The following is a 19,929-nucleotide window of genomic DNA, read 5'->3' as shown; positions in this document are numbered from 1 at the left end:
CACCCTCATATGGGAGGAGTTCACAGTGGTGTTCATAGACACCTACTTTCTTCAGTATACATGCGATCACAAGATGCATGAGTTCTTGGATCTTTATCAAGGGTCGATGAAGGTGGTAGAGTACACCACACATTTTTGGCACCTAGAGAAGTATTGCTCGCATACGTACACCACAGATGAGGCGTGGGCCAAGAAGTATGTGTAACAACCCCAACTCATACCCCTTGAAAATATTTTTTTTTAAATACAATGCATAAAACTTCCTAGAGACCCGAGGTTCTCACAGTTCTAATTCCAACTGGATAGCCAAACACCACAAAAGGACTTACATTTATCATCCACAAGAACCAAAGTAAACCTCTTTATTTATAAATCAAGAATCAATTTCAGGGACACTGTTCTACTCAAGAGAAATAAAAGTAGCAACTGACTGAAATAAGAAAACTGAAAAGAATAGTAGAACGAAAAGACAAATAGAAAGAGTCACTCTGTCCACAAGTGAAGTTGTCAAGAACTAAATGTGACTCTCGTACCCTCGCAGTAGTTGCTGACTTCACTGATCACTTGTTCCTGTGAAAAAAATAATAAAGTAGGGTGTCAGAACTGAAATTCTGAGCACAACTACTTCTAGTGAAACCAGGTGAGACAAAGAATATAGATAAGGTTTCATGTAATAGTTTGAGTGGGTGAAGATATAACAATTTGCAATATTTAAGTAATCATACATGCAACATGTTACATATGCTAAGCATGAAAGAACAATAAAGCAGTAACATATAGCAAGAACTAAGTGGTCAAGACTTTCGACATGCATTAGAAAGTAATTAACATACATTCATCATCATGTAATGATTGAGAAAATAAGTAAAATGTGCATGTTCTAATGCATCGCAGGAAAATGCATGAATCCTTTGTTATCTTTCATTTAAGTTTTTCTTTTCCATATGCATGCCCTATTAAATGCATATAACTTTAAGTTTCCTCTTTTTAATTATCGTTGCTCAAGGATACACCAAACAGATACAATCCTTGAGGTCAAGTTAGGTTTTCAGGGTAGCTTAGCACATAATTTATAATTTATTACTGAGTTTCGAACTTAGCCCTCGACCAAATCACCTTTGGAACATTAAACCTCCACATCTAATGTCAGGGACACAAGGTACACCCCACTCTCACATGTGTCACTTTCTTAGTACAAAAAACAACAGTTGTGTCAAAACAAACCACCCCCAGGTAAAGTGACAGACTCTCTCTAAAACCGTGGCTAGGAGAAGGAACCTCAATATCGGGTTCAGGGGACAAAATAAAGCACACAGAGTTTTTGTATCCTCACAGTCTTCCCAAGACCGGATCTCTAAGATCCTCATTCTTTAGATGAGAGATCCCAGAACATATATTACATTGTTCTTATTTATTATCTTTTTATTGAAAGTTGATTCTTTAAGTTTGCAACACCATATGCAAAAGTAAAGGTGAAAACCCGTATCCTCCCTTGCGAAGACCCTTACGGGACTCCAGCCCGTGACGACAACTAGAACAGTGTAGTAGCGTGCCATACCAACTTGTGTGGTTTAAGTGATGCAAATCAAAATATATATATGAACAAAAATCAAACCCACGACTCTCCAGGCTGGTGATGGTCCATTTGGGACATCGATGCATCACATAACAAAACCAAAGTTGTGTTTTATTCATAACACCAGGCTAGGGTGCCAAATGCATGTGTACCCATGCAAAAACAATGCCAATCATCAGCATGTCATTTCACAATCATATGCATCCTTACTATGTGTGTTACCTACATCACATACATGTATTCACCAATGCATACCTTATTTGAGTGTGTGAGTGTGCACAAAAATTACACATTCTCATCGAGCATACATGCTCACAAAATATCAATAACCAACACATGATCACATTCATGATTGCATAACCAGGACAATGCAATACTAAGATAACATTTTGCATCTCCACCTGTCAGAAGTGTAAGTTTCTGCATATGCTAGAGAAGTTGGTCGAGCTTATCAATCCTGAACCGAGCAACCTACCGGCTGCCTAGTCAAATTCCATCCAGCCAATTGGGCCTGTCAGCCAGCCCAGCCGACGAACACATCAACTAGTTATGTTGGAACTACATGGGCGGTCATGAAAGAAAAACATAATTTAAATAGAACCATGAGTCTATACCAAAAAGGAGATCATATTATAAACCACAAGGACTGACTGATCATGAACATATCATAATCCAGAGTTTATGATTCCAGTAAGCGCTCATATGGGCTCACTCGTAAAATTAGATGACAAACCTGTTTAACAAAGCCAGCTATATATATGCTACAGGGATAGAACTGATAAATCTCAAGCATAAGCAAATATTTCAATCTATCATGTTTGAATAGAATTAGCATTATGGACAGCACCAACCATCACAAACATAGTTTAGCTTAATGCATGTGTCCCTGCACGCATTCAAGCTGCTTATCTCACGATTTCAGTGTCAGTACAACCCACACACACAGTTTTATAACCAAAGTTTTATTTTCTGCTTGGCACTGAAACAACTCACGGAAGGTGGGTACCTAACAAGTATTTTCCCAGTTAGAATTTCAGTTAAGCACTATACAGATTTACCTTTTTTAATTCTGAACAGAGAAGTCAATTTTGTTAAGAAAAGCAGTTACACAGAACTAGTGTCAACCATAGTGTCGCTTCTGAATATGTAAATCAATCTTATTATGAGCATAGATGATGTGTAGAACAGTCTTATTATAATCATGGTTGTCGTTCCACCCGAATCAAGCTCCACTCAACATGAAACTTTATTCTGGCAAGGACACAGACTATAACTATCAGTCTTGTGTGCTCTCAACCCGAGAAAGCAAGGAAACATGCATGCATATATACCCAGTTTAAGTCCTAAACAGAAAACAAATTGGACTATGTAATGGCAGTCCAACTTTGGTACACATTCGCCCCTTACTTGGTGGAGCAAAAATCAGCGTGAACCCCCTTTTGGTCAAGAAACTCAACTACAAATTTATGCCCTGGTGTAAATCCATTCCAAGAACGTGAATCCACGTTGAAACAATGGCTTTAGTTTAAATAAAAACTAAGATTCTTAACAAAGAAGAAAATCAGTTTGTTTAGGCTCATCAATATACATAAATCTTTTTCTTAAAAAGAAAGAGGAAGGCAGACGAACAAGCAAGAGAAATTGGGCCATGGGAAAGCGATCCATGGTCCGCCCCCATGGTTCTTGAAAAAAAAAATAGCCGTCTAGAGGGTTTCCATGGATTCTCATCTTGAACCAATACACGAAATCAAACCCATATTTGATTCCTCACCCAGATTCAAAATAAGGATCATACCTTTTTCAATGCTTTTCATGATCGAAGACTGTCATCGCGAGAGAAGGGTCAGCTGAGGTCGATCTCTCTGATGTCGAGCTCGGGTCAAGGGAGGAACAACAAGAAGGAGGTGGAAGAGAGCGCGAGGGTGAGGGAAAAAAAGAGAGCTGAATGAAGAGGGCGAGACCCTCTCCACCCCCCTTTTATTGCATCGAACCCCCTCCCCTCTCTCTGAAAAAAATGGGGTTGGTTACACCTTCTGTAATGTCCCCCCCCTCCCCTTTCGATCTTTGCAAGAATCGCGCCCTAGGCACGATTCTTGTTTTCGTTGCTTTATAAAGCGCAACCCGGGTCCAAACCCCGTAACTCGAGATCCGAATCGGGATTTGGATCCGGGCTAATTAGGAAATGTGGATCCGGTCACGCAAATAACAGTGGATCCACGAGTTGGATCAAATTGGGTCCAACTGTGAATTAAACAAAAAAAAATAATTATTTTCTTTCTTTATTTATTTATTTATTTATTATGATTTTATATATTTTACAATACATATATATATGGATATATGGATCCAGAAGGTGGATCCCAGACCCATCTGTGCACTATTTTAAATAGTTATCACTAGAACAATTTAATTAATTAAAATTATTGCACTTATATATACATATAAATTTATATGAGATAAATATATACGTAAAGATTCCTTTATGGGTTCTGGATCTGAAACTTGGGTCCCAGGCCCAAATCACAATATTATGACATTGGTATATAATATTTCTAACTAAATGCCTAAAAATTGCGGTTATTACAGTATGTGCACGATTTACGCAATGGTTTGAGGATGAGAGTGCTTACCAATCATCCTCAAAATCTCAACCAGGCCATCGAGATGGCCACGGTACTGCAGGATGACTGGGAGTCTTCTAAGAAGGCTCATCCTAGCCGATTCGACAAGTCAAAGGGTAGTGGGAATAAGGCCCCTCGACCAGCTGCGAAGACTAGTAAGGCGGCGCCTACGAAGAAGGCCAGGGTGCAACAGGGCAGTGCACAAGCACCAAAAACATATACAGTATATAAGCATTGCAAAAAGAGGCATTTTGAGGTCTGCTATCGAGTCTCTGGTGCATGTATCAGACGTGGACAGAAGGGTCACTGCATCAAGGACTGCCCTATGAGGTCAACACAAGAGGGAGCCACTTCTGCTTCTCTAGGACCACAACTGCAGCCCCAGCAACAATGACCCCAGCAATCCTAGGCACATGGACATAAGAGAGTCACTGGATGCGTGTACGCGACTTCAACGAAGGAGTTGCAAGAGGATGCCAATGTTATTGAAGGTACACTCCCTATTGCAAAGTTTGGTGCTAAAGTTCTTTTTGACACTGATGTTACACATTCCTTCGTATCTGTATATTTTGCAAACTTGATTGATGTCACACCGATTTCACTGGGATACATTCTTGAAGTTATCACACCTTCAAGCGGTAGCTCTGTCGCTCGTACTTATCTACCAAGAGTAGATGTTATGATTTCTAGGCAGAACCTCCCTGCCAACCTTATCCTTTTGGATATGGTGGGTTATGATGTTATACTTGGTATAGATTGGATATATGAACACTATGCTTTTATGTTTTATCGTGAGCAACGCATCCAATTTGCTCGCCCCGATCAACCTGTACTAGAGTACAAGGTCTGCAAAAAAGGAGAGCAAATGACAACTTATTTCAGCCTTGAAGGTGCACCGATGCGTGGTAAAGGGGTGTGAGGCCTTTCTGGCTTGTGTGTTCCTGATAGACCTCAACCCTACATCGATGGAGGACTTGGATGTGGTTTGTAATTTTATAGACGTCTTCTCAGACGACCTACCAGGCATACCGCCTTGCTAGAGAGATGGATTTCACAATCGAGTTAGTGCCTGGAATGATCCTGATATCCAGAGCACCGTACCGTATGGCCCCAACAGAGTTTGAGGAATTAAAGAAATAACTGCAAGAGTTAATGGACAAGGTCTTTATTCAGCGCAGTGTTTCACCTTGGGGAGCTCCAGTCTTGTTCGTCAAAAGGAAGGATGGGTCAATGCGAATGTGCATTGACTACAAAATGTTGAATCAAGTAATGATCAAGAATAAGTATCCACTTCCTTGGATTGATGACTTGTTCGATCAACTTCGAGATGCCAAGGTCTTCTCTAAGATAGATCTTCGATCAGGATACCATCAATTGAAGATTAAGGAGTCAAATGTGCAGAAGACAATATTCAGGATGCAGTACGACCATTATGAGTCTCTAGTGATGCCCTTCGAGCTAACCAATGCCCCTGCAGCATTTATGAATCTGATAAATCGGATCTTTCGGCCCTACCTGGATCTTTTTGTGATCGTGTTTATAGATGACATCCTAATTTACTCAGAGAGTGAGAAAGATCACATAGAGCATTTGAGAATTATCCTCGAGACACTTCAACAACATCAGTTATATGCCAAGTTTTTGAAGTATGAATCTTGGCTGAATCAAGTTATATTCTTGAGTCACGTGATCTCTGAAGAGGGGGGTGTCAGTAGACCCTGCTAAGGTAACAGATCTCGCCAATTTTGTTGCATCCCATATTGTTTAAAATTTTGTTTTGATTTATAAACCTTATTGTGGAACTAGGTGGAAGCAGTCTTAAATTGGAAATAACCTAAGAGTATATCAGACATACGTACTTTTCTCAAACTTCCAGGATACTACCGATGATTTATCCAAGACTTTTCGAAGATCGCTTCACCTATGACAAAGTTACTTTGCAAAGAAATTAAGTTTGTCCAAACTCAGCAATGCGAAGTGAGCTTTCAAGAGTTGAAGAAGAAGCTTATTACAACCCCTATACTCATATTGTTTTTGGGATAGGGAGGCTTTGTGGTTTACAGTGATGCATCCGGTACTGATTTGGGATGTGTGTTGATGCAGCACGACAAAGTGAACGCCTAAGCATCACGCCAGTTGAAGGTGCATGAGCGAAACTACCCCACTCACAACTTGGCGCTTGCGGCAGTAGTTTTTGCACTGAAAGTATGGCAACATTACCTATATGGTGAGCAATTTGAGGTCTTTTCGGATCATAAGAGCCTCAAATATATCTTCTCACAGAAGGACCTGAACATGAGGCAAAAGCAATGGTTAGAGTTCCTCAGAGATTATGACTTCTCTATTTCATATCACTCAGGCAAAGCCAATATGGTAGCTGATGCTTTGAGTTGTAAGGTTGGGAGCCTTGCGAGTTTTGTCAGCAGTGAGTAGAGATTACTTAAAGACCTGATAGCATGAAAACTGTTTGAGGTAGAATCAGGTCAGATTCAGATCGCTAGTACAAGAGTGAGGACAAAGCATGGACAAAATCATCATCCAGCAAAAGGATGAACCCCGGATTTTCAAAGATGATTGCAGCGTGCAAACGAGATCAGTCGACATTACACTTAGAGGAGGACGAAAGTATCTGGTATAGCCAAAGACTTTGGGTGCCAGAGGATCCTTAGTTGAGGAAAGAACTCTTAGACGAGACGCATCACACCAGATTTACTATACATCCCGGGAGCACCAAGATGTATAGGGATCATCAGAGAAATTACTGGTGGCCCAACACCAAGAAGGAGATTGCATAATATGTTTTGAGATTCTTGATTTGCCAGCAGGTCAAGATAGAGCATAAGAGACCTGGCGACATGATGCAGTCAATTGAGATTCCGCAGTGCAAGTGGGAAGATATTACCATGGATTTTGTGGTACGTCTACCCAAGACGCGCCAGCAGTATGATATCATTTGGGTGATTATGGATCGCCTTACAAAGTCGGTGCATTTCTTACCGACCAGGGCGAATCAGACTTTGGAGAGTTTGGCCGATCTGTACGTTGATGAGATCATCAGGTTACATGGGGTATCAATTTTGATCATCGCAGACAGAGACCCTAGATTCACGTCGAAGTTTTGGGGGCAACTTCAGAAAGCTTTGAGAACAAGGCTTAACTTTAGTACAACTTTTCACCCATAAACCGACGGTCAATCAGAGGGGACTATTCAAACACTCGAAGATATGTTGTGATCTTGTGCATTGGAGTGGAAAGGCATCTAGAGTAAGCACCTAAAGTTAGCCGAGTTTGCCTATAATAATAGTCACCATTCGAGTATTGGCATGGCTCCATACGAGGCATTGTATGGGCGACCCTGTAGGTCCTCTGTTTGTTGGAGCGAGGTTGGTGATGAAGCTGTCAAATCACTCATAGTTTTTCAGCACTATATGAATCAGGTGCAGTTGATTCGTAAGGGATTTCTGATCCCGCAAAGCTATTAGAAAAGCTATGCAGATCCGAAGAGGTGGGAGGTTTCATTCGAGGTTGGTGACCAATGTATTTGTCAAGGTATCACTGATGAAGAGCATATTTCAATTTGGCAAGAAAGAAAATTTGAGTTTGAGGTATGTAGGACCTTTTCTCATCCTTGAGAGGATAGGAGGTGACGCGTATTGATTAACACTTTCCCTTCAGTTCTCAAACATCTACGATGGTTTTTACTTGTCGATGTTAAGAAAGTATATATCAGACCCTACGCATGTTATTCAGTACGATGAGGTCGAGATTCAGAGAGATCTCACATTCGAGAAGTGCCTGATAGAGATAATAGATCGACGAGAATAAGTGCTACGACATAAGACAATCCCGCTCGTTAAAGTACAATGGCAACACCATGGGCTCGAGGAGTGTTCTTGGGAGTCCAAGAAGGATATGATAGCTAAATATCCACACTTGTTCAGTGCGTAACCTCAACCAAATTTTGAGGACAAAATTTTTGTAAGGGGGGTTGGTTTTAATATTCAAAAAAATTCAAGTCTTTTTTTAGATTTTTGTTGGGAATTCTAAAATTTTGTACCAAAATAAAATCTTAATTTTTACTATTTGGTTTAAATGAATGCTTGTGGATATTTGTAAGGTTTAGAGGAAATAAATATATTAAAATGAGGTAAAAATAACCCTTACACGTTTAGGTTTTTTCTTTTAGAAAATCTGAAGTATATTCCATTTAAGATGTTTCTCTTAAAAATTTGATTCCTTTTTTTAAGGAAAATATATTTAAAATGAGTAATTTAAATAAATTAAATTATGGTAATATGATTATTAAAACCCTAATATGCTGGAGTTAGTTTATACTTAGTGTATTTACATTTCATTCGAATTTTAGTTCATTTAGGAAAAGTCTTAATTGACATTTAAATTGAATTTAAGAAAAATTTATTTGTAATTTAATGGAATGAATTTCAAAAAAAAAAACTATAAGGTGGGACGTCCATCTAGAGGACTCCATAAGGGGTGGCATCACCTTTAGAGAGTCCTAATAGGGATGAAGGGTTGAGGTAAGAGAGAAACAAGTTATTTTAATAGAATTAAAACTCTAGTCTTTTGACTAGTCAACTTGCTTACTTGGCAAGTTAGAAAAAAAAATCGGTACTCTATCTTAGCCTTTGGATCAAAGGGATAGAATTAATTCCAGCCTTTGATCTAAAAGACCATGTTTATAAATAGAGGAGGGTTGCACGCCCCCCCCCCCCCCCCCCCAATTGTTTGTTGATTTTTTTTTAGCTCTTTCTCTCTTGATCATGCATAACATTCGAATTTTATTAATCATTATTTAGGCTTGATCTATGTTAAAATTGTTGTAAAAAAATCATTTTTATCGTTAGTTTTGAGAAACCGCATTGAATTGAATTTTATTTCCCTGCATTTTTAGTGTTTTTATTAGATTTAGAATTTCTTAATTGTAGTTTAGTTAACTTAGGTTTGTATTAGCTAATTCTTAATTAGTTTAGTAAGTTTTGATTTTTAGAAAAACATGTTTTCATAAGAGACCTTGTTTTGAAAATTATCAAAAAATTTCGAACTCTTTTGAAAACTTTGTTTTAACCTAATTAGGCTTATAAATAGTAGTTTAGAGGGCTGGGAAAATATTTTTTCTAACAACCCTCTTGCTTTCCCTCCTTCTTGCCTTCCTTTTCTCTCTCTCCATTGCTTCTCCTCTCTCTTTTGCCGATTTCTTTCTCTCCTTGTTCTCCTCTTCTTCTTTTTCTTTCTTTTTTTCTTCAAGTTTCAAACCCTTTTGTCATTGGCAACTTCTTCTTTGTCGGGGAGACGTGTATGCAGCTGGGATCAACCACTTTCTCCTCTCAACCAGTCCGTCAGAGGTGATCCACAAGGTGAACTTCTTCTCCCCCATCTCTGTAGCTCGTAAGATCATCGCATGCATCGTAGATTAATATTTTCTTTGTTTTCTTGCATCGCTAATTCATTTATCATAATCTGATTTTTGTTTTTTTTCTGCATAATAGGTTAGATAATGTATTTCGTGAAATAGTTTCGTGGGTTTTGGTTTAGATTTATAGTTGTTTTTGTTTTGTAGAGAACGCAACATATTTCTATCAAAAGATCTGTAAACAAACCTGCGTGAGTGGTGTATTCATACAGAGTTGTGTGAATCCGTAAACGCCCAAGGATCTGGCATGATCGGATGATTAGATGGTGAACGGCAAAATTTCTTTATCAAGCCTTTTATGTTCAATTTTGTCAAAAAAAAAATATCAGTCCTAGAAGTCGTTTCTCTGGCGTGCAACATCCAGCCTGCTCTCAGTGTTGTTCGGTTGTGCGTGAACTGCAGATCTGATGTTGTGTTTAACAACCATTGTCAATCACACATCCCAGCGTGATTGACTCTGGTTGTTCACAACCTACATACCTAAACCTTAGGTTGCGTATGTAGTAGCAACATTAGTTAAATGTCTTGGTTATCAATAGATTAGGTTGCTTATTTTTTTTTTTTGGTCTTACGTTCTGCTAGGTTAACTATAATAGAGCATACAATAGATTATTATTCATTCATTACTTAGTAAATTAATAGCTCAGCATATAGACGCTATACTCTTTAGCCTAATTCAGCAATCCGTTAGTTTATGCATTGTTTCAAAGTTTAATAAGTACCGGCCATCATCACTTTGCAGCATATATTAGTTACATTATTTTAATAAGTGATGTGTTTGCTGCCTTTGATTTTTAATTAATCATTTTGTTTAGTTTTGTAAGACCTGCGAATTTTCTGAGAAAAAATCAATTCATGATAAGAATTTCATATGTATTTTTTAGGGCATACATATATATTTGTATATATGTATATGCATGTGTATGCATTCGTGTATGTATTCGTGTATATATATATATATATATATATATATATATATATATATATATATATATATATATATATATATATATATATGAAACCCTAGAATGAATCAATATATATACATACGTACATCATAATGATATTATACTGAATCCTTAAGTTTTTATTTAAAATACATAAAAATATTTGAATTGATCTACCAAAAAACTTAAATGCCTAAGTTCAATGTATTTTAAGAAATTCTGACAAGAATCGAGGTTTTTAAGAGAATGCTTGAGTTTTTTGAAAGTTTAGAAAGACACTTTCAAAACCTAAATGCAATTTCACAAAAAAAAAAGATGAAATAAATAAAATAATGAAGGTTAGTGGGGCCCTTCATGAATAGTGCATGAATAGTGCCTTAGAGGGGTACTATTGAAAGATTTTTAAATTAATTCAAATGAAATAAGCTTATTGGGGCATTTTTGGCCTGGAGGGTTTATTTACAAAAGTGCCACCACCTAGAAGGGTTTGACACTTAAGTGAATGAACCACAGTCCTTCATTTTTTAGATTAAGTCTCAACTGTTGGATCAAAACCCTAACTTATAAAACCTTGAGAAAGAGAGAGAAACATCATTTTCTCTCCTCTCTTTTTCTCTCTCTCTCTTCCCCCTTCCTTTCCTCTCTTCTCTCTCCCACCGAATTCTTGAACCTCTATTAGACCTACCTTGAGCTTGTATGTGGGGTTGGGTACCGAAGAGGGACTCCTCTCTACACTCTAAGCCAAGAGTAGAGTTCGGTTTCCTCCATTCCACACATCAAGGGTGAGTTTTCTTCCATTCTCCATTTGCATTTTCATTCTTTTCCTTGAAGTAATGTATTCTCATTTCTTGTGTACACATGAAACCAAATCCTCCAATGCATGACATGCAATGCATGGTGGATTAGGTGAATTAGAATGGTAATAGCAGTTTTACTTTGTTTTTCGGTGTTGTATGTTATCACATGACAATGACACACACACTCACAGTTTCAAAAAAAAAGGGGGGTATGCATTTAGGTAATTGAAGCATTTTGTTGGCTCATTTTTATTTTTTTGTTTTTTGGCTGTTTGATGGCCCTAACCAGGGTTTGAACATTCAGTTCAGACATGGTTCGATAGCCCAGTTCATACTCGGTTTTCTGTCAAGAAATGAGTTTCCCGAATCTAGAGTTGTTAGAGATACCTCTGATAAATCGATTGTATCTCCCTAGATACTGATCGGTTTTTTGTGTTCTTGGATATTCTGAAAAGCTCAAACTTAGGTCTCTAACTTTATAGTTAAAGGTTTGGCCTGATTCGGTCTACATGGTCCTCTAAAATCCCTATAAAAAATATAGTTTTTGTATGCACTGGTTCTTCCCAATTTTTTGAGTTGTCATAGATAACTCTGCTAAATTGACCGTATCGACCTAGATACTTGTCAGATTTCGATATTCTTAGATATTCTAGAAAGCCAAATCATAGGGCTCTAACATTGTAGTTAAAGTCTTGGCCTATGGTCTGCATGTCCTCTAAAATCCCTGTCAAAAATATAGTTTCTACATGCACTGGTTCTTTCCGATTTTCTGAGTTGTTAGAGATAACTCTGCTAAATTGACTTTGTCTCCCTGGATATAGGTCAGTTTTTAGTGTTCTTGAACATTCTAAAAATCCAAGACAAATTCCTACAACTTTTTATTCGATAACTTTTCCTGATTCGGTCCGTAGGATCCTTCAAATCCCCTGTCATTTTGTCAAACATTCAGATTTTTGTCAGTCCCTATTCAGTCGAGAACACCCTGGACAATATTTCGTATTTTCAGGATTTCTCCTGACTCCATCAATGAAAATTCAATTGGTTTGATTATGTGGAAAGCTAAGAGATAGCTCTACAACTTTTGTGTTTAGGGTTAGGGCTGAATCTTCATCTAAACATCTTAAAAATATTGATCTTTCTGTTGTTGTAGAAAGTCATGGTTTTTTTTATCTTGTTTGGATCTTTCTCGTTTTTCGCTGATTTGGGTGCAGCCTAACCAAGGTCACTAGTTACCCAGCTCACTAGGGTCTGCCCCAATGTATTGATATATGCAAATATATATATATATATATATATATATATATATATATATATATATATATATATATATATATATATATGTTAAAGTACGACAGACCTGAGTCAAACCATTTCTTCAACAACAGAAATATGCAATGTTACCCAGCTCACTAGGGTCTGCCCCAATGTATTGATATATGCAAATATATATATATATATATATATATATATATATATATATATATATATATATATATGTTAAAGTACGACAGACCTGAGTCAAACCATTTCTTCAAATAATCATAGAAATGCATGCGCTTTCGGTAGTCGCTGTTTTGTTGCTCTCAGACCTTAGAGTTCAGTTAGGAGGCATGGACTGAGGTCTAATCCATGTGGTTCAGACCTGGTCAGTCCATTAGACAGGCCCTATACTGGTATGAATGCATTCAGTTCAGATCAAGGAGCTTAGGCAACCAATTTAGACGGTTGCCGCACAACGGGTGCACTATTCGGTTGGACCGAGTTGGGTGCACCAGCTTGCTGCCCCAAAGGCATCCAAACACCTTGGAGATGTGCTCAGTCTGAAGGTCCGCCAGTGGGAGTTGGCTGCAATCGAAGTTACAAAAGATATGTTATTGCGAAATGTGATGACAAGGGAAAATCAGGTAGGCTTTGGCAAATCGGTTTGCATGCAAACCGATTTGTAGCCTCTGAGTGTTCATATTTTGGTTGCGTAGGCTGAGTGGGTGAGCTCAGTCCAGTGGGTTAGACCAAGTGGAGGTCTGCCCCTCTTTGTTGCGGCCACTGAGTTATGTGGTACCATATTGTCCTTGTGCACTACATAGATAAAGTATCGGTTGACCCTTTTCCCATCGCCGTGGTAGCACCTTGATGGCTGTCATACATTGGCATCTCACCTTAGCACGTGAGATATACATTTTATTCATGCCTAGGGTCATATTTAAAGCAACTCTATGATTATTTGTGCACTTAGATGAATGCTAAGTTACGCTCCATATTTTGGCACGACATTGATGCGAAACATATATGGCATACTTAGTTGGCATGATTCATTGAATACGTAAGAAATATGACAGTGGCATGTCGATGAAATTTAGACACTCACCCAAGCTCTTGATTCATGAAATGTATAAATGGAATTAACGCTCTTTTTACATCACACACGATTATGCCACATCACTTGGGCACATCTTGACACGGTTGCGAATTTCTATTGTATGCATGATTATTAAAACATTGTAATGTTTTGAATCATGCTTAATGATGCACCTTACATGGCATAGCTACTTTATAAGCATGATGGTTCAAGTTCGTAAGTTATTTAACATGTTTTATAAATGATAGTGAATGACAACATGCTTATTGATAGTTCACGTGCAATTGTCGCACATTCCGACACGTTTGCAAGTATACAAAAGAACATGATATAACATGAAAATATTAATGTTATGGCACGAATGAATACGTTCCACTTGCACATCTTGTCCCCGAACTTAGATGTATTGAATGAATTATGTTGATAATTCAAGTGTCTTAAATGCAATAACATTTCTCAATATATAATAAAAGATAGAATGTTTTCACGTCTGTTTACTTTGGACACACAATTCACCTTGACACTTGGTTCATCCCATAAATATAAAGGAGACTTGAGACGCCTTGTAGGGGCATATTGTTATTGTCATAAATTTTTTTCCTTCCCTGCGAGAGAGAGAAGAAACGATCCTGCGAGTCAAACTTGACCAGAGTTTGAAAATTGTTTTGAAATACTCGTCTCCGTTTTTTAAAATAGCGGGAAAATTCTGAAGAATGGGACTCGACCTGTCGGTATGAGGTTCGACCATTCCTGGTGCCTTTACCAGGGGTAATCGAACCAAGGACCAAATGTGTGCTTGACTTAGCTAAATTATCAAAATCGTGTTCTATCCTAAATGCACAGAGAATTCATGCATGTGCTATGAAATGTTGTAAAATGCCAGTTGAAAAACATGATGTATGCTTGGAAAATGATATCTTGAAATGGAAAATGTTTCTAAGGAAAAGATGGAAATTGATTTCTCAGGGAAACCCTGATGAAAAGAATTACAATCTCGAGAAAATTTCTAAAGATGTGGAAAAATCATGAATGGATGAAAATCCTGGGAAAATGGAAAGAATTCTCCAGAAAAGCTAAACATTGAAAGGAAAAATGTTTGTTAGGAAAACTCCAACTTTGAAAATTTTCTCTGAAAAATTATTGAAGATTCATAGGAAAACTCTTTTGAGAAAGGAAATCAAATCTTTGGAAATTGAAATTCTAAGAATCCTGACCTTGGGGAGTTGGAAATATATTTTGACTCTGGAAAATGATGGAGAACTTCCCTTGAAAAATTGGAAAAGAAATCTAAGATAAGAATATTTTTCGAGAAGATCGTGGAAAACTCAGTTTGGGAAAATCAAACTTTGAAAATTTTTCAGAGCATCCTTGAAGAATCGATTTCCTTGGGGTGAAATTTTCTTGAGAAAACATAAGAAATGCATGTAATCCCATGATGCCAATGATTCGAATGGATGAATGCACTTTGATAAAAATATTCAAGAAATTTCTTAGAAATTCATTGGAAAATGCGTATTAAATCAAAGTAAACTCTTTACATATCCTGATTGTGGTCGTAAACGTGTTTAGAATTTAATTGGTTTAATTCCATAATATTTTGCAAAAACAGAAATACGATGTGATTTTGAAGATAGCCTAATAGTGTAGGCTTAGTGTGACTAATAGAAAGATAGTAAATCTGGGATTCATCTGTATTCTGACTAGGGCCAAAAATACAGAATTCTCTGAGTTTACTAACTTCTTAATAGCGAGTGCACGTGTCATTCGTGTTCATCCATAGTGGTTTTTAAAGGAAATGCATGATTCACGTAATCAGGATATTGCAGAAAGAAACTATATGATATGCACCCTAATCTAAGCAATAAAAGTAAATCTTATTCCAAAATTACACTTGATTTTACATTGCTAACATAAAGCAAAATGATGGGAAAATAAGAAAAGGGGAATAAAAAAAAAAACGGGCATCTTCCATACTTTTTCTGTAAGTATGAGTTAGCACAAAAAATACAACATACATAAGAGAAATTGAAAATATCACGTTAATGCCAATGCGCAAATGATTATGTCTGAACTACAGTGGAAATGCACCTATTAATGAAAATAGAATGTCTAAAGCATGAATGGAGTTCATATGTAATGTTTAAGCTAGATGAGTTATGCACACGTATATGCCTGAATGATTGGGCTGATACTAAATGAAAATTACATATGAGAATGCATCCACCTAAATGTACATGAAAATGTATATAGAAAGACACATATGTATGTACATATGCAATATGTCAATGAAGGCAATGAATATACATATGCATATGCCTATGGAAGCAATGCATACATAGGTGGATAATGATTATGAAGCTATATTTGACAAGTGGTTCATTGGATAGACTGTGAAAGGCTTAAAACCATGGCAAAGCATAGCAAATGCTATGAATATATACAGAATTATAGCCGAATCAGGAAATGCTATGAATATACCTAAGCTATAATGAGGTTGTGGCATACAGGTTTTTTTTGTTTAACATGATGTGCTATGATCTGCAGGAAACAATGGCTGATATATAAGTGCAGTAATGAATCTATCTGTGTAAAGGGTGAAGGTGCACAGATGACTGTGTAAGGGTAACTGTGAATATATCTAGGCCACGAATGAAGATGCAATAGGTGACAAATATGTAGATATTGCTGATAATGCAGAGACAAAATATCAACATACAGGTGTAACGATAGATATACGGCATACAAGGGAAGGTTAAGCTAACTCGTAGGGGATTAATGAGATGCAATGAATGGAGTAAGATGTGACATTACGGGACCTAACTAAATACACATATGCAAGGGATTGATATGCTGTGGGAAAATAGAGATGGCGTTGAATCCAAGTGCCGAAATGCCTATATGCAGCTGTCAGTATAGTGAATAGGTGCAAGTGATGGTGATAAGCTATTGAATTTGAAAGTAAAATGCATAGGGTTGTTGATGCATCAACATGACAGATGGCAGTATGAATGGGTAAGAACAAATATACTGTAAACGTTGGGTGTGTAGGGATGACTCATGTAGCAACTGCGATATACAATGAACTTTATAGATGTTGGGTACAAATGTGAAGACCTGACTGAAATACAAATGCATAGACGCTATTACATATATATATGATGCAGGGATAGTGTATAGGGGACAGTGATAATGTGGTATAGTGAGGATGCAAAATAATATGTAATGGCAAGGTACATAGTAACAGGGTATGTTACTAATGGGCTAAAGATCTCTTTAATATGCCATGAAATGAAAATATATGCAATGACAATATGAAAATGCAAGTGCAGGTAAGCTACAAATGCTGAAATGCAAGTGCAGAGATGAAGTGATGTAAGGATGAGATCGCAATGAAGCAAATCTGATTCTAGAATAGGTAAAACTTCACAATTCAGAAACTGCGTGGGATCAGCATATTAGACAAATCCTTTATAGATGCCTATAATCTTTGTTAGTACATTGATGTCATGGAGTTGTGAAATAGCTCAACTTACAGGGGACTGCTCTAGTCCTTTGTACACAGAATTTATAGACAATTAGGTATTATATCCATCGAAACACAATGATATATCATGAACTTAAATCCCACCTGATTAAATACACGCCAAGATGATAGAGCTACATCGATTTTAGCAAGTTTTGAGAAAAGTCCACAGTCGGTTACCATGAAATGGAATTTCACGGTGATGATATCATATATCACCTCTGTTGCAGCAGAGATTTCATGTAAAACCCAACAAAATTCCAGATCTAGATTTTATAACAAACCCTATGAAGCAAACGTTGAGTTTATATCTATACTTTCTGAATTATTGTGTCCCTTACCACAAGATGCTATAGGGCTTGTAATTAGTTGACGATGAATGAAGGCCGATGGCAATCATATTGCAACAAGTTTGAGGATGTTAAAGTACCACAAACATGTTGATGCAACATGCGATGGAGGTGATATAATGGGATGCAAAATATGATAAGATAACATACAGAAAATTAGCAAAACACAGAAAAACTAAATGTAAAAGAAGGTGATTCAAAATGAGAAGGTGTTGTGCCTAAGTTAATGGCACTATTCACTATACAATAAATCCTTCTAGACATTGTTTGGTGCAATGACATGCAGATGCCTTCATCAAAACTAGATGTGGATGCAGGCATTAGTAAGATGTAAAAAAACTAGACAATACTAATGTCAAACATAAAACAACAGGGGAGGATCTGCGAAAACAACAAAATTTAAAGAAAAGGGTTATAATAAATGAGACGCCATATATGAACAAAAGGTCAAATGAAGTCTCATTCCACGGAGATCCTGATGAAATCGACATTTCTTGCAAAATAATTTTTATAAACAGTGATGAAATCAATGATACGCAATATAAGATGACCTAGATATGAATATGAAAACCATGAATTGAAATGGAAATGTCATTCTAGAATATTTATGATGTTGAAGTAAATCAAATAAAACCTTAGGGAAAAGATGATGATTTGATTAAAATATGATATTCAAACCAATCGATAATGCCATTACGAGACATCATTGATTCTCGATGCATTAGATAAACAGGGATGCAAACCACATCAACAAATGCAATGGATTTGCAATGCATATGGCATGTATATGATGCCTAATTCACAAAGTTGCAGACATAAGGTAGTTCCTCACCTAATCACTTGAACTGGATGCCTCCTGGATGATGATTCTTGGAAGTTGATTGCTTGAAAATAAGAAATTCAATGTCCAAGGCCGATGACAAGAAGGTAGTATCTCTTTTGTACGTCATACAGGTTTGATCGATCTTCCTTGACTGTTCAGTTGAAGGAGGGTGAGAGCAAGAGATCGTGAGGGGGCTGAACGAGAAATGGAAGAGAAGCGAGAAAAGTCAGGGGAGTTCGAGAGATAGGGAAAAGAGAAAATCCAAGATCGGATCCCCCTTTTGTGCGATCAAAGAGGGCCTTTTAATGATCGGGGCCCTTCTTTATCCTCAAAATCCAAGCTTTTCAAAGCTCTTCAACTGTTTTTTAAAAAGGTTTGAAAATCTTAAAACCGAATTTTAAAAATTTTTCAAAAACTCATCGTTTTGAGAGGGGACGACTCTTAGGTCTTTAAAATTTTTTGTTCATTTACCTAAAGTTTAGGTAAAGTGAACATTTTTTTAGGAAGGCTCGATTGTGGTGCCATCTAGGGCCACTTTTATTGAAAAATAAATAAAGAAAGTAAAACGAGTAAAACAGGAGGTTTTACGGTGGTGCCACCTCAGCCAGATTTAAAGAAAATTTTTGAAATAAAGTTTTTACTTGATTTTCTTTGCAGGGAGCTCTAGTGTGGCGCCACCTATGTGTGGGCCCACTGGTTATTTTGTAAAATAAATAAAAAAATGAAATTAAGGAGAAGAATTTATAAATTTGTGCCACCTCAGGGTGGAACCCGTGTGAAATCAAGATTGAGTAAGAGAAATAAAAGGGAAATCAAGTGTGACGCCACCTCAGGGCGGGTCCCACATCGTTTCTTATTAAGTAAAAAGCAAAATTTACAGCGAGAAATTAAACTTCTTTTTGGATTTTTTTTATAAAAACCTAAACTAACTGGTAAATAAGAAAAAAAAACTCAACCTAATTACGAAAATTTTGAAAGAAAGGTGGCCCTTCAAGGCAATTTTGTAAAATGATTTTGAAAATTGGAAATAAAATCTCTAAATTTAAAGCTCTGTCCCCTTCTTTAGACGGAGTCAGTCCAACTGACGAAATTAAAAATCAATATTAAAAACTATCCAGATTGTTTTCCTGAGAAAACTTTTTTTGCAATTCGGGGTCCTGGGGGTTAAAATGAGAGAAATTGGCAATTTTGAAAACCCAGAGATTTGAAATCAATTTTGAAAGAGTTAAAATTCGAATCTAGATTGACAATTTTGAAAATCAAGAGTTCTGGATCTCAAGATGACATGTTGTGTTGTGAAGTGATATGAAATACTCATGCGATGATATGCAAAGACATGTCTTATGAAACGCAATGTTAAACTAGGAATTGGAAATTTCGGTCTCTTGTCAAGAGTAAGACTTTGAAAATTTGCGAATGGAGGATGTTTCTGAGCCTAAATAGAGAAATTTTGAGAATTGAGAATGAATTTTGGACTTCTGCAAGGTCCAGGCTCAAAAAATGAC

The sequence above is a fragment of the Nuphar pumila genome, chromosome 1 (genome assembly GCF_984573655.1).
Source record: "Nuphar pumila chromosome 1, dmNupPumi1.hap1.1, whole genome shotgun sequence".
Lineage (NCBI taxonomy): Eukaryota > Viridiplantae > Streptophyta > Magnoliopsida > Nymphaeales > Nymphaeaceae > Nuphar > Nuphar pumila.
Note: the sequence above shows the minus strand (reverse complement) of the source record.